Consider the following 13,582-nt stretch of genomic DNA (forward strand, 5'->3'; position numbering starts at 1 on the left):
ACACCAAATGTAGCACATAGAAAGTATTTGTTGAAATGATTATAAAACTATTTCACTTATTAACATTATTTTACTATTGTAAACTTTATTATAAAAGACTGTTACATACTATATTACTGTGCAAACTATATGGAAACACCAAATGTAGCACAAAGAAAGTATTAATTGAAATGAATGTTCTACATTATTTCACTATGGTAAAGTTTATTATGAAAAACTGCTTACTTATAAGTGCTATGTTTTTACTTATTAGGTTTTAAGGAGAATGCAACATGTTCCAGGGCCTCTTACCTGCGTGATTCATCATCCAGGTTTTGCACAAATTGTCTAAATCCCTACACACAGAACATTTATTGTACGGACTATAAGCCTTTGAGGTGCAGGACTAGAGTAAGTTTTATTACATTTTTAAACCAATAACACTAAAGTATCATTATAGTAACAAAGTACCCAAAAGAACAAAAGATGCAACTTTAAAGAAAATATAATAGTCAGTCAAAAGTTTTTTTTATTTATTACAAATATATATTTAAATGTTAAACAATATACAAATAAACATACTTTAGTAACCATATTGTGCTCTTGTTTCAAAAATTGTTCAATTCATTTCTTACAGCTATCTATTCAGATAAATGGCATATCAAAGCTTTGTCAGCTGGTGCTATCTAAGACGACACTATAAGGTTATCATCCTGTCGTGTGTTGTTCTCCAGATACGCTTGGAGCTTCCTGATCAGATCGGTCACAATTTTGGCTTTCGACGACCCCTGCACTGAAGATGGCATGCAATCACGTCCTCCTTTGAAGGTCTCTCAAACTGTGATGCGAGGTCCATTGGAATCGGGGTTTCCTTCAGCTTATCTTCAAATACCTCATCAAACACAAGCCTGATCACATCCTCCACATAACTGTAGAAATATTGCAGTCAATAAATCTTTTGTTTTGATAATTTATTTCCCTGCTTCATACATTAAGTTTTTAATTATGAATGTATTTGAAATAAAACATTACTGCTTACGGTATGTCATTTGTGTTTTGGGAACATAGCCTTGTACTTTCCCTCTCCTGCTTTTGTTACGGCTTGGTGACATTGTAATGGATGGCTGCAAGGTACAAATACCTGTAAAATATAAACAAGCAATTAATTTATTGTAAAAGTAAATACTACTTTATTTAACACAGTTACTAAAATACTTAAATACCTGCACAGCATTCCAATAAATGAGAAAATCATTTTTTTTTTTTGCTGCAAATCTGAAATCTCAGGCTACGGACGGCAAAGGCATCCACTGATGATGATGATGGAAACATTGTGAAACGATGCTACTGCCTGGGTTCCTATTATTATGCAGAGAAAAAAAACTTTGTCATCATCAGTTATACATTTAAGACTGGTAGTGGTTTCACTAGGTAAATACATAATATGTGTTAAACACCTTTGCTCCTCATATGCCAGTCTGACTCCTTGTACTGTGTGTAATGATGTTGCATGTTTGCATACAGTGTAGAAGGATGTGTACAGCTGCGAATCTAGGATATAGACAAATAAAACAAACATGTATTCAGTCAAAAAGAAATATTATAACAATAGAGTACAACGACTATAAATCGTTAGACTATTCATTAAAACGTAAATGTATTACATATTACATGGCCCAACATTAGCAACACACATTACGTGTTTACTTCGTTTCAAAATCTAAGAAAGCTTCAAGTAAATACAACAGTAAAATACATATAACTTTAAACAAATCATCTGTACTTAGAGTTTCTTGAGTTTGATCATGAGAACAAATTTTACCGGTAACAGTTTAGCTGGCATTTGTATTTGTATTTATCTTAGCAACTTAGCAAGTTTGTAAACATGTCTAAACCAACATCGATAAAAAAAACGAAAGCCTGCATAATTCAACATACACGTGTGTAAATATGGTACGTTGTTTATGAAATACAGTATTACAACACAAAACAATTAGCTTGCAAGCTTAGCTCTACACGCACATTATGTTAATCTCCGGTTACCGGTTACGTAATGTACAGTAAAAGGCAAATAATAAACATGAATACTTACAGTCTGTGATCCAGAAGTGCACAGTAATCCAACTTTCAAGAGGAGACGTCGCGCAAATCCAGCTTCGGTTCATGAGAAGCAGTTATTGTGAAAACTCCGTGAACAACTTCTGACTGGATTTTTCCGGAACCGTATTAAACATGATGTCCTCTGTGGAAGTCCATAAAGTGCTATTTTGCCCTCGCATCTAAAGAGACAGCGGCTACTCGAGAGATTTAATCGCTTAAACAATGAAACAAGAGTTTGCAAACAGAGTCAAAGCAGGGACTCCCAACCTCCGCCATTTTAGCTCTCTTCTGACTCGGCGCTCCCCACCCTCGTCTTTGAGGGCGTACCCAAGCAAAGCAGAGAGGGCTGAACTATGATAATGTTGGTCTTATCTACGTCACTAATCCCAGGAAGTAAACTGTTGCCTACAATCCGAGTGTTTTTTGTAGTCCTCGAACGTTAGAGACGATAACTCGCGTCATCGTTTTCTTTGAGGTATGTACTTTTTGAATATTGTTAGCATGTACTAATGCACACTTACACACAAAAGGATGTTTAAAAACGTGTATCCCATAATAGGTAGTGATGAGCGAGTCACCCGAAACTCAGATCATTTAACCCGATCCCTAAAATGACTCGAGAACCATGAGTCCTTAGTGACCATTAACCCGAGTCAGTTGAGTCCTCTCAGATTTTGCATTGAAAATGAGAAATTGTATCAAACACAAAGCTCTTCAAATGTTTACAACAGAATTACAACAAATAACTCTACATAAGCTGCCATAGGTTCTATAACTTGCAACAACGAGTTAATTTACATCACCAAATGTCGACTGGGGGTACCGAGTGAACCAAAAGCTGCTATTCCGGATCATTATTTCTTGCAGCTCCGAGTCCGAGTACAAAGGGATGCGTGTGCGCGACAATGAGTTGGTCGGCGGCTCGGGGATTCACACAGAGAGTGACTCAACTCATGGAGCTTGAATCCTGGGCTAGGAGAAACAAGCCTTGCTCGTGTTGTTAACCCACTGACTCATGTAGGCTAATCTGTTGAAATATTTGACTGGCACAATGTTTTGGGTAGAAGCTGCAAATGTTTAACATTTTTAAATACGAGGACTGCTGCAGCAGTGCTGCTGGAAAGATCCGCCACTGACGGACGTACACGGCTCCTCTTGTTGACTGAGTCACTCAGAGTGACGTGAGTGGTTCACTCACAGGACCCGTGCAGGAGCGGGCGAGCGGCTCTGTCTGGGACTCACTCACAAGATTAACCGAAGCCTATCGTGGATCTTTTAAGTCAATCTGAAACAGGACACGTTCCTCTCACGTCCAAGTCAACCAAGCCTGACATCTTCTAAATGTGGTGTTGATATATTTGTCGTTATGAAATGAAACTAAACACACCAAACTTTTACAATTATGTTATTGATAATGTTACCACGGGCATGCATGTTTTTTACGAGTTCCTCAGGTCACATAAGCCCTTTTTTGTGAGCAGAGGAGTCATAAACTCGTAGCTGCACGCGTGATCCGAGTTGCTTGGTTGGCATTAGTATGACTTAGCGATTGGAATTGGGAGATTTTGACCAAGTGACTCAAGTGACTCGAGTGACTCGCACAACCCGGATCATATTAGTGAGTGACTCAGAATAACCCGAATCCTTAAAAAGATCCGGGTTGACCATCACTAATAATAGGTGCTCTTTAAATGTTTTTCTTTAGTATGCCATTTATTTATTTTTTCCATTGATGTAATGTCCACAAAATTTGTTAGTTTTGGTAAGGTTGAACCGGATTACCCTCAAAAATTCACATAAAAGTCAGCTTATTCAGCTGGGGCCAGCTCTACAGATACTGCTAGGCTTGTGTTCAAGGACAACACATCTGATTTGTTACAATCATTAGTGACAGAAACATCAACCAATCAAATTTTGACGTTTATTGACAGCACATCCTCTGGGTCTAGCGACGTGCCCAGCGCTACCCCTTACGTCTGTCATCAATTTCCAACGTGAGCGGGAAATTCAGTTATTATTAAAGAAAATGGCATCCGCTGTTGCAGATACACGCGATCTTGTTGCCCCCAGCACAAGAAGTTATTTTGATGGCCGTGTTTACTTTTTAATACGAGTAAAGGGACATGGAATGATTCTGGCTTTGACAGTCTGAACAGCTTCACGAAGGCAGCTCTTAAACACCAAGGTTCCGAGCGCCATAATAATGTGCATTTAAAAACTTTTGGTGAACGTCTTGTGGATTTGCAACATACGAGGAGAGAAAACGGGAGATCAGCGTCCACAATGAGAAGGTCAGAAAGAACCGGGACATTCTGATGCGTCTTATTGACTCTGTTCTCTTTTTTGAAGAATTATTAGGGGACACGATGAATCCGATTCGCTGAACAGGGGTAATTACTTGGAATTATTAGCGGAGCATGATGCTGACTTGCGACATCAACTTGCCACGGCCACAGTTTTTACAGGACCGTCAGGAAAAATCTAAACGATATAATAAATGCAGTGGCAGAAGTGTTAAATGATCACATCAAAGAAGAAATTAAACAAACAAATTTTGTGGCAGTTATGGTGGATGAGACAACTGACTTCAGTAACACAGCGCAGCTTCATCGGGTATGTGACTGAAAAGTGACGGGTGAGTGCTTTACTATTTAAGTATTCTATCATGCAGATTGTGGTTTGTATCTGATAATAAGCATTATTAAGGGCTTATGCACATTGTTATTGAGTGGTTCGTGTTGCACTAATAGTAGCCTACTGTGGTATGTGGATGTGACACTATGCACACAGTGTGCATAGGGGGATTACATGTATTGATACATGCAGTGAAATTTAGTCTGAGTTCAACCCACCCTTACCTAGCATACTGTTTTAGGCTAATTGTTGATCAGCTGTAATGTTGCTGAGTGTCTATGTGCGGCCGAATATGCACATTATTTGCATATGGGTGGATTAGCTGAACAGATGAGTATGTATGGGGTTTACATGCTTACTGAAGGCCCTGACTGAAACCCCACGGCACGCCACTGCCAAATACTTATGTTTAGAACTGTACTTGTGCTTTTTGGTCTGTAATTTTGTAAACTTTTTGCAGTTTGTTTAAACAAATGGTTTTATAATCACTGAAAGCATTTTTCATTATGCCAGTGTAAAGCCTTTACTAAAGCTTTAAAGGAGCGGTGAATCAAATACTCAATTTTAACTTGATAATTTGTTATATAAGAGGTCATTATACTTAAATGAACATCCTGCAAGTTTCAGAACTGAAAACGTCCGTGCTACTGATATATAACAGTTATTGGCACCAAGCCAGTATAACGACCGAGTGAGGGATTAAGAGAAATATGACTTCAGAGTAGAATTGAAGCATCTCCCCAAACCCAAATACAATGACCACTTTTGTAGCCCCGCCCACAGCTTCGCGTGACACACGTGTGTCTCAACAATCAGTAAACATGTCTTTAAAGATTGCCATATGTAACCAAAATGACTTTTAAATACATTTTCACAGAAACTTTTATTTTGAGTAACCATGGAAACTTGAGTTTTCGGTTGTGGAAGAACCGTCTATGGCAGGGGTATTTGAACGACTGTATGAATGTATCAACTCTTTTATTACTGTACATTGCATAATTTTCTCTGCATTTGCTTACTATTGGTTTTGTTAATAACTCAATTAATACCTAGCTTTGAAAGTAGAAGCCCAGGCAAATAATGAAAAAGTGTATAGAGTACAACTATTCTACAGATTATTTTAAAAATAATTGTGGTGACAAAAACACATGTTGTATGTGAGTATAGTACACTCAAAATGTTATGTTATCCTTCATTGTGCAGGTCAGAAAATGAGAGGCATTATAAGATACTAATAAAGAGTTTTACAAACTCCACCACAATATGAATTTTTTAGACACTCTCACTTGTCATTTCTTGCCCTCTTTACAAAAAAGCTGTGATTTGTTTACCTGGCTTTGAGTGTCTGATTGACTGACGTCTCATGAGTTCAGTGTTGTAGGCTACAGATGAATAGTTTCAATTGTTTATTAAAAGTAATCAGTTCAGATGAGTCATTAGTTCGCGTATTTAGCGGGAATAGACGCGTTGTAAACTAATCTCAGCTGGACATCGCAAAACATTTCTGTACACGAGACGGAAAACATTTTCTTGCTGGATCTGCGTGAGCGTGCGCGAGAGAGGGAGAGAAAGAACGAGCAGATACTGTCCATTTCCATATGCGGAGGTCGCATAGGCAGCGTCATCAAGCCTGGTTTATTTAAGTTAACTGACCATTACGTTCGCAAGTCATACGCATATTACAACTATTTACTATAAACAAAGAATAATATTTAACTTTATAATTGTTAATATTCTGAAACAAGACAGTCTTGATGATGTATGCAGCCTGGAAATGCGACCTCCGGAGGCTGCAGCGTTCGCATTCAGACACGCCCACTCTAGTAGTGCGCGCATGCGGGGCACTGCTTGTTCTTTCTCATGCAATCATCAACATTATCACTGTAATTACATTACAAAAAGACTTTGGCGGGACAAAAATTAGTTTTGATGGCTGCTAAAAAAATAAATGTAGGAAATAACCTGCAAAAAAAAATTACAATAACAATAAAATAATCTTTAAACTCTCGCGGGCCACATAATTAAAATAATTTGTAAACTCTCGCGGGCCAGATGAAATGAGGGGGCGGGCTGGATTTGGCCCGCGGGCCTTGAGTTTGACACCCCTGGTCTATGGGAAGAACACAGACGCTGGATAACGGAGGCTCAGAACATAACATTAGGAATTTGTGGATAAAGATTGTTTTTGAAGAAGTTCCAGCTCGCGTGGGGAGTGTTTGTTTACTTTGTGTACCGCGGATTCATTTGTAAAGAAGTCGATGCTGGATTTGCAGAGAGACTGATTAAAAGCACCACTAATATTGGATCTGACAAAAATGACACAGCAGTATACACAGTAAGTAAAACATTTTACTTTAAGTTATTGTGTTTCACTATTGCTTTGTTAGAAAAGATTGCTTGATATGTCCTGTTGTAACATCCGTGTCTAAACACGTATGATTGACTGTTTTAATGTACTAAAAACATTAAACGATTAATAATGGTGCAACACTTAACTATAAGACTGTATTTAACGGTTGAAATGTACAAAGTTCGTTATAAGGAAGGACTTACCAGCCGCAATTTAGATTCTGATGCCCGCTTACTGTGTTGTATGGGCCATTCTACCGAATTGGTGCAAATTGACACTTCAAAACTTCTTGAAAAAAGTGTGTTTTTTCCTGCAAGCTTTGTCAGGGTACCCCCAGGATTTTTAAGACCTTTTTAATACCACTTCAAATGAAATGTAGTACCTACATCACACCCATTCGGGTAGAATAAATCATTTTAAATACGTAATATACCTCAAATAATTACTATTTACAAGTGTTTGAACATTGATGACAACATGGCTCTGAAAGGCTGAATCCAAGGCCCAAACGGCCTAACCCTTATCTTTACCCAACAATCAAAACCAACAATCAAATACATTTAATAAATTTAAATGTATATTTATTGTAAATTTGAAATTACCTAAATTAGTGATGGGCAACTGGAGGGCCAGGGGCCAAATTTGGCCCTCCTCTTTATCTTGTGCAGCCCGCCACGTTTTAATATGACCATTATGTCGGATAAGGTAATTTATGTTAAAACAATAGCCTTGTTTGATCCATGAAATAAGCTGCAAACCAAAGAATAACACCAATTTTAAGGTATTAATTTTGCTGTTTAATATAGTTAAGCAACATCTAATAACACTCATCAGTAATGCTCTGAACCAGAACAATACTGACAAACAAAATTAACCATATTATGGCAAATGAAACAAAAACCCCTCAAACACAACAACAAATTAAAATGTAATGCTATTTTGACCCTAAAAAGACAAGAGGTCTGTTCACTGCACCAAACAAAAAACTGGACACAAGCTCATATATAGATATATTTCTGTTAATCTTTTCTGTTAATCTTTATACAGGACCATACTAAAGTTTTCTAATGCTAACTTAGTGTGACAATGTAAATATGTAGCCTATAGTATGTATTGCAAGTTGATATTATCTAATTAAACAGTTAACAAAATATATACAGGCATGTGATTGGCTAAGGGCAAAAAAGCAGGAAAATATATCAAGACCCCCCCCCACCCACACACACGCCAATCAAACTGGTGGCAGATCTATACGGATAGTAAAGTAGGACCCATAACAACTTATTTGAACAAAAAAACACATTTGAATTTATTTTACAGCTAGATGTGCAACATGCAACTTTTTGTACAGCATGACACATAACAACTTATTTGGTGGATGTGTAACAGTGGGAATCAAAAGCAAGTGTCATATCCACTGCTCCATCACCACCTCTCTCTATATCAGGGGTGGGGAACCCTGGTCCTGGAGGGCCACTGTCCTGCAGAGTTTAGTTCCAACCCTAATTAAACTCACCTGAACAATCTAATTCAAGTCTTCAGGAGTACTTGGAAATGAAATTCAGGTGCGTTCGGATAGGGTTGGAACTAAACTCTGTTGGACAGTGGCCCTCCAGGACCCAGGGTTCCCCACTCCTGCTCTATATCAACAACTATGACAAAAAAAATATGTTTTAACTTATTTTTGTTTTGAATTTTTACACAACTTTAACAGCTAAATGTGCAACATGCAAATGTTCATGTCAAAAGAAGGCCTATTTTGCAGACATCCAAATAAAATGTAGGCTATGGCTTATAAAGAACTAAAAGCATGGCTACTTTTAATTTTATACTTTAACCTCTTAACCGTCGTCCTATCCTTTAGAGTGGGGGGGGTGAAAAATTGAAGTGCATGTTCAAATGAATATAACTCTGGCATTTTTTGGTCTAGAAGCCTAATCTTTATCTTGTTTTAAAGAAGACAATTCAAGGTTTTTGGCTGAAGTGTAAGCAGGTGAAAATATTTAACAGAAAAATTGTTATAGCAGTTTAAATTTATTTTAATAAATACAAATGATTGGATAAGAATTTACATGGAAAACACTGAAGTAAACATAGGCGTCCCACTGGCGAAACAGTGACATTTAGCAGGATAAAAATGTTTTTAGGCGCACTCTCTTCATAAATGAATCAATTACTCTCCCTACATAATTTATTTTATAAAACACTGTTAAAATGTCTATTCTAGAGGCTTAGACCTTTCCAACAATATATAGTTTGTAGTGATAGATGAACATTTACCTGAACAATATTGACGTAAAGTTAGGTGTCCCGTATACGGACGGTGACGCTTAACAGATTTTTAAGTAAATTTCCAAGCCTGTACTTTGATACTTTTACTTGAGTAAAGAAGTTAAATCAGTACTTCTATTTTACCAGAGTATTTTTTTAATACAAATATCTGTAAAATGTGCTACACAGGACCTTTAGTTATTGTATAAAATACCCTGCTAGTTTATTAATGACGTAATATGTGGGCGGAGGTATGGACCTGCCCAGATAAGTTCGGACATGTTCTGAATAGTTTGGTCGCTATGGACGAGGCAGTTTATTGTTTGTTCTGATGTGTGCGTCCTTGAGACTGTAAGTTATATTTCTTTATGTTTGAGATACACTATATTATTGTTTACATGCATTAAGAATTGTGCATCACGTTTATATGTGTACTAATCTACGGTCATGTGTAATGACAAGCATAACTGTTTCAAGTAAGCTTATTGTTGCAATCGCCCATATGAATAGCACAATATTCAATCCTTTGTATATGTTTTGTTGCTAAATTAGTATGTTAGCATTTAAGCATATATATGTTATTTAGTTATACCGTTTAATTGGATGTATCGCAATAATCTGTGTTCGATGGTATTTGGGTTATTGCTGAGGTAATAGCGCCGTCTAGCGGCCATCTTTGAATATTTCACCCAGTTCTACATATGTTTCATTTGACGGTTTGTTTCATTAAATGCACGCAATGTCTAAATGTATACTTTAGTATATTACTTGTAAATTTATGTTAATGCATCTATTATTTGTTGTATTTCAGAAACCACACAGAAAAGAATGTAAATGGCTGAACATGATTCAAGTGGATTTTGCTAGAATAAATAAGGAACTTTAAGCTATAGATGTCGTGGAAAATCTATTATTGCATCATACAATAACCTTCTGATCGAGGTTGAGGACAAGTGTTAACACATCAGCATCTCAAACACATACATCTAGAACAGTTATAATAAAGTGTCTTAAAGGTCTCTTTTTCTAATTTTAGACCCCTGTAGATGAGTAACTTTGTTAAACATAAACAATAGAAGGTTGACACTAACAAATAAAAGCAATTTTACAAAAAAGTACAGGAGCTATTTATTTTAATCAAACTGGTCAACCTTAAAACTTTAAAAACACGAAACCTTTTAAACAAACGATGATACAGAGGCCGTTTCTCAATCAGCCTTCCGGAGGTCGCATTTCTAAGCTGCATACGTCATCAAGACTCATCAAGAGTCACAATATTAACAATTATGAAGTTTACTATTATTCTTAGTTAATCGTAAATTGTTGTAATATGTTTATGACTTCCGAATGTAATGCTCAGTTAGGTTAAACCAGGCTCGATGACATATGCAACCTGCATGAGAACTCCGGAGGCGATTGAGAAACGTTCAGAGGGAACTTATTTCCTTGCCTTATTTTCGGAACCAAAATTGTTGCATTGTCCCTCTCTCAGTCGCCACCAGGACTTTCTGCAATGGCGCTCGTTTTTCCTCTCATTTCTGTGAAAATTGCCGCTCCAAATCCACCAAGTAAACCAACGTGTATATGTTTGCCGCTTTGTTTCGCGTTACGCGAGTGACAGCCAAAGATGCTTTTCCGATCATGGATAGTGTTCTGCTTGTATCTGTCGCTTGCGCATGGTTTTTGTGCACGCGAGTTTTGTGTCTGAATTAACAGCATATAAATCTATTGATCATTTGAAAAATTAAGACCTCCGTGAAAAATTCAAGACTTGAGGTGAAATTCAATACCTTTTAAGGCCTTAATATATCTCGTCAATCTGCAATACCTCTATTATCCACCAGGTGGCTCTTCCGCAACTTATAAAAACTGGAAGTATTGCCCTAGGGCAGGGGTGTCCAAAGTCGGTCCTGGAGGTCCTGTGTCCTGCAGAGTTTAGCTCAAACTTCCCTCAACACACTTGCCTCAAAGTATCTAGTCTGCCTAGTAAGACCTTGATTAGCTGGATCAGGTGTGTTTGATTAGGGTTGGAATAAAACTCTGCAGAGACACTGGCCCTCCAGGACCGACTTTGGACACCCCTGCCCTAGGGCAAACAGCTGTATGTCCGTGTATATTTTAAAGATCGCTCTGCATCTGATCTCAATTAAAAGTCCTTCACTAAAATGGGATTATCTCAGCTTTTTGCTCAAAATTTGGTGTTTTTGATGAAACCTACACATATTTGAGAGGTGATAAAAACAGAAAACATGAAGGTAGGATGAAACAGATTTTTTTGTTTGGAAGCAGAGGGATGATTCTTTTATTTCATATATTTTATGTTTATATATTTAAAAAGGAGCATTATCTGGAAGGCATTAAACTTTTGTGAAAATCATGAAAAATGCTGGCGGTGAAAGAGTTAAAGGGATGCAAGATGCGGTGTTGATTTTCACATCTCTTGAGAAAAAGATGACAATGTATGTCCATATAAAACTTCAGGCCCACAGTATAAACTACAGAATTTGGTGTGTGTGCACCCATGTCCATCTGTAATGTTGGTGTACACATGTGTGCCTGTTTTTCCATTACACATTCTAACTTCTCTAAACCTCCTTAACTCATTCACCGCCTGCCTTTTTGAGAAAAGTTGGCCACCTGCATTTTTGTGATTTTAACAAAAGTTTCACAAAATTCCTTGCAGGAAAAAGTATCTTCTATAAATATATAAACGTACAAATTATATCCAAATAAAGAACGCACCTTCTGCTTTCAAACAAACAATAAACAAACAAACAAACAAACAAAATGGGGAAAAAACGTTTCATTATACATTTACTTTTTCCACTTAATTTAACCACTGAAATATGGATATTTCTCTTCAAAAATACAACATTTTGAGCAAAAAGCTTAAAAAATTGCGTTTTTGTAAAGGAATTTATGTTAGAGATCAGACTCAGAATGACTATCAAACATAAAGGCAGTTAAAATAAATCATTAAATCTTTTTAACTTCCGTTTTTGATAAATTCGGTTTGGCCATCTAGTGGATAAAAGCGGTATTACACTTTCACTTTGAAATTCGTCCAGAAAGGCATATTTATTAGTTAAATATTAACTCATAATTGACTAGATAACTCGTCAATGGCGGTGAATGAGTTAACTGATTCTCTTGTTGCTGAGTTTGACTTTTTTGAGTTTGAAGTAAACTTAACCCTTGTGCATCCTTGAGGACATTTTTGTCTTTTTCAGTTTTGTTTTTTTGATAACTTTGCCTGCGTTAATGCTAACTGCATAAAATTTGCCACAGGTGTGCATTTTTATTGGAATTTTAATATTTCACCTTCATTTCCTTTAAAAAATCTATTTTCTACTAGGGACACAAAATACTTCCTCTCAGGACCTTTTGGACAAAAATGTCCCCATTGAAACCCATTAAAACTGCAATTTTAAATCCCGGTGCCATTCAACTATAAAATGATGCAATCTTTGTTACACAGGCTTTCATTCTGTTGGCAAGGCTTCAAAATTTAAATTAAAAAAAAAATGTACCAGATGGTGCCATTTTTTTTAGGTTTGGCATATAAAGCAAATTATCGTTTTATTGTTGTTTTCTGCTTATGCATATTATAGAGCCAATTAGATATATTATGAAGCTATAATTGTGTGGGTGTGTTGGTATGGATGTCAGAGTGTGGTTTGTATGTGTGTACTGAAAATTGTATGTGTGTGTGTGTGTGTGTGTGTGTGTGTGTGTGTGTGTGTGTGTGTGTGTGTGTACCTGGTAATCCAATTGTCCCCACAAAGATAGGAATACCAGTATTTTTGTGACCTTGTGGGGACATTTTGAGGTCACCATGAGAAAACAAGCTTATAAATCAAACAGAATGATGTTTCTTGAAAATGTGAAGTAGTAGAAGGGTTTCTGTGATGGTTGGGGTTAGAGAATGGGGTAGGTAAGGGGAATAGAATATACAGTTTGTAACATAGAAACCAAAATGTGCGTGTGTGAACAGTTTGAATGAAAAAAAAATATATTGTACTGGAAATCACAAGACTACAACCTAGGGTTGTGCCGATAGACGATATCATCGTCCATCGTGATGGTTGACTGACATCACGATGGAGAGACACCATCGTGATGCCACGCCCCCTCCCCACTCCGCTGCCAGTCGACATACACTTACTCTCTTCTATATAGACTATAGTTAACCTAATATCTTTGCGTGAATTGCTCTATAAATTAAATAGAAGACGTGAGACGTGACGT

At 37.0% G+C, this 13,582-nt stretch overlaps 1 long non-coding RNA gene across 1 annotated transcript; it reads right to left on the minus strand.

The window, feature by feature from the left end:
• Window positions 1-485: 485 nt before the first annotated feature.
• Window positions 486-2,619, minus strand: LOC135718150 (uncharacterized). The gene is made up of 5 exons (XR_010520594.2): window positions 2,072-2,619; window positions 1,437-1,530; window positions 1,203-1,338; window positions 1,019-1,120; window positions 486-908 (listed from the first exon to the last, which is right to left on the minus strand). It is a non-coding gene; the product is annotated as an uncharacterized lncRNA (long non-coding RNA).
• Window positions 2,620-13,582: the final 10,963 nt, after the last annotated feature.

This window comes from Paramisgurnus dabryanus, chromosome 10, assembly GCF_030506205.2.
Source record: "Paramisgurnus dabryanus chromosome 10, PD_genome_1.1, whole genome shotgun sequence".
Classification (NCBI taxonomy): Eukaryota; Metazoa; Chordata; class Actinopteri; order Cypriniformes; family Cobitidae; genus Paramisgurnus; species Paramisgurnus dabryanus.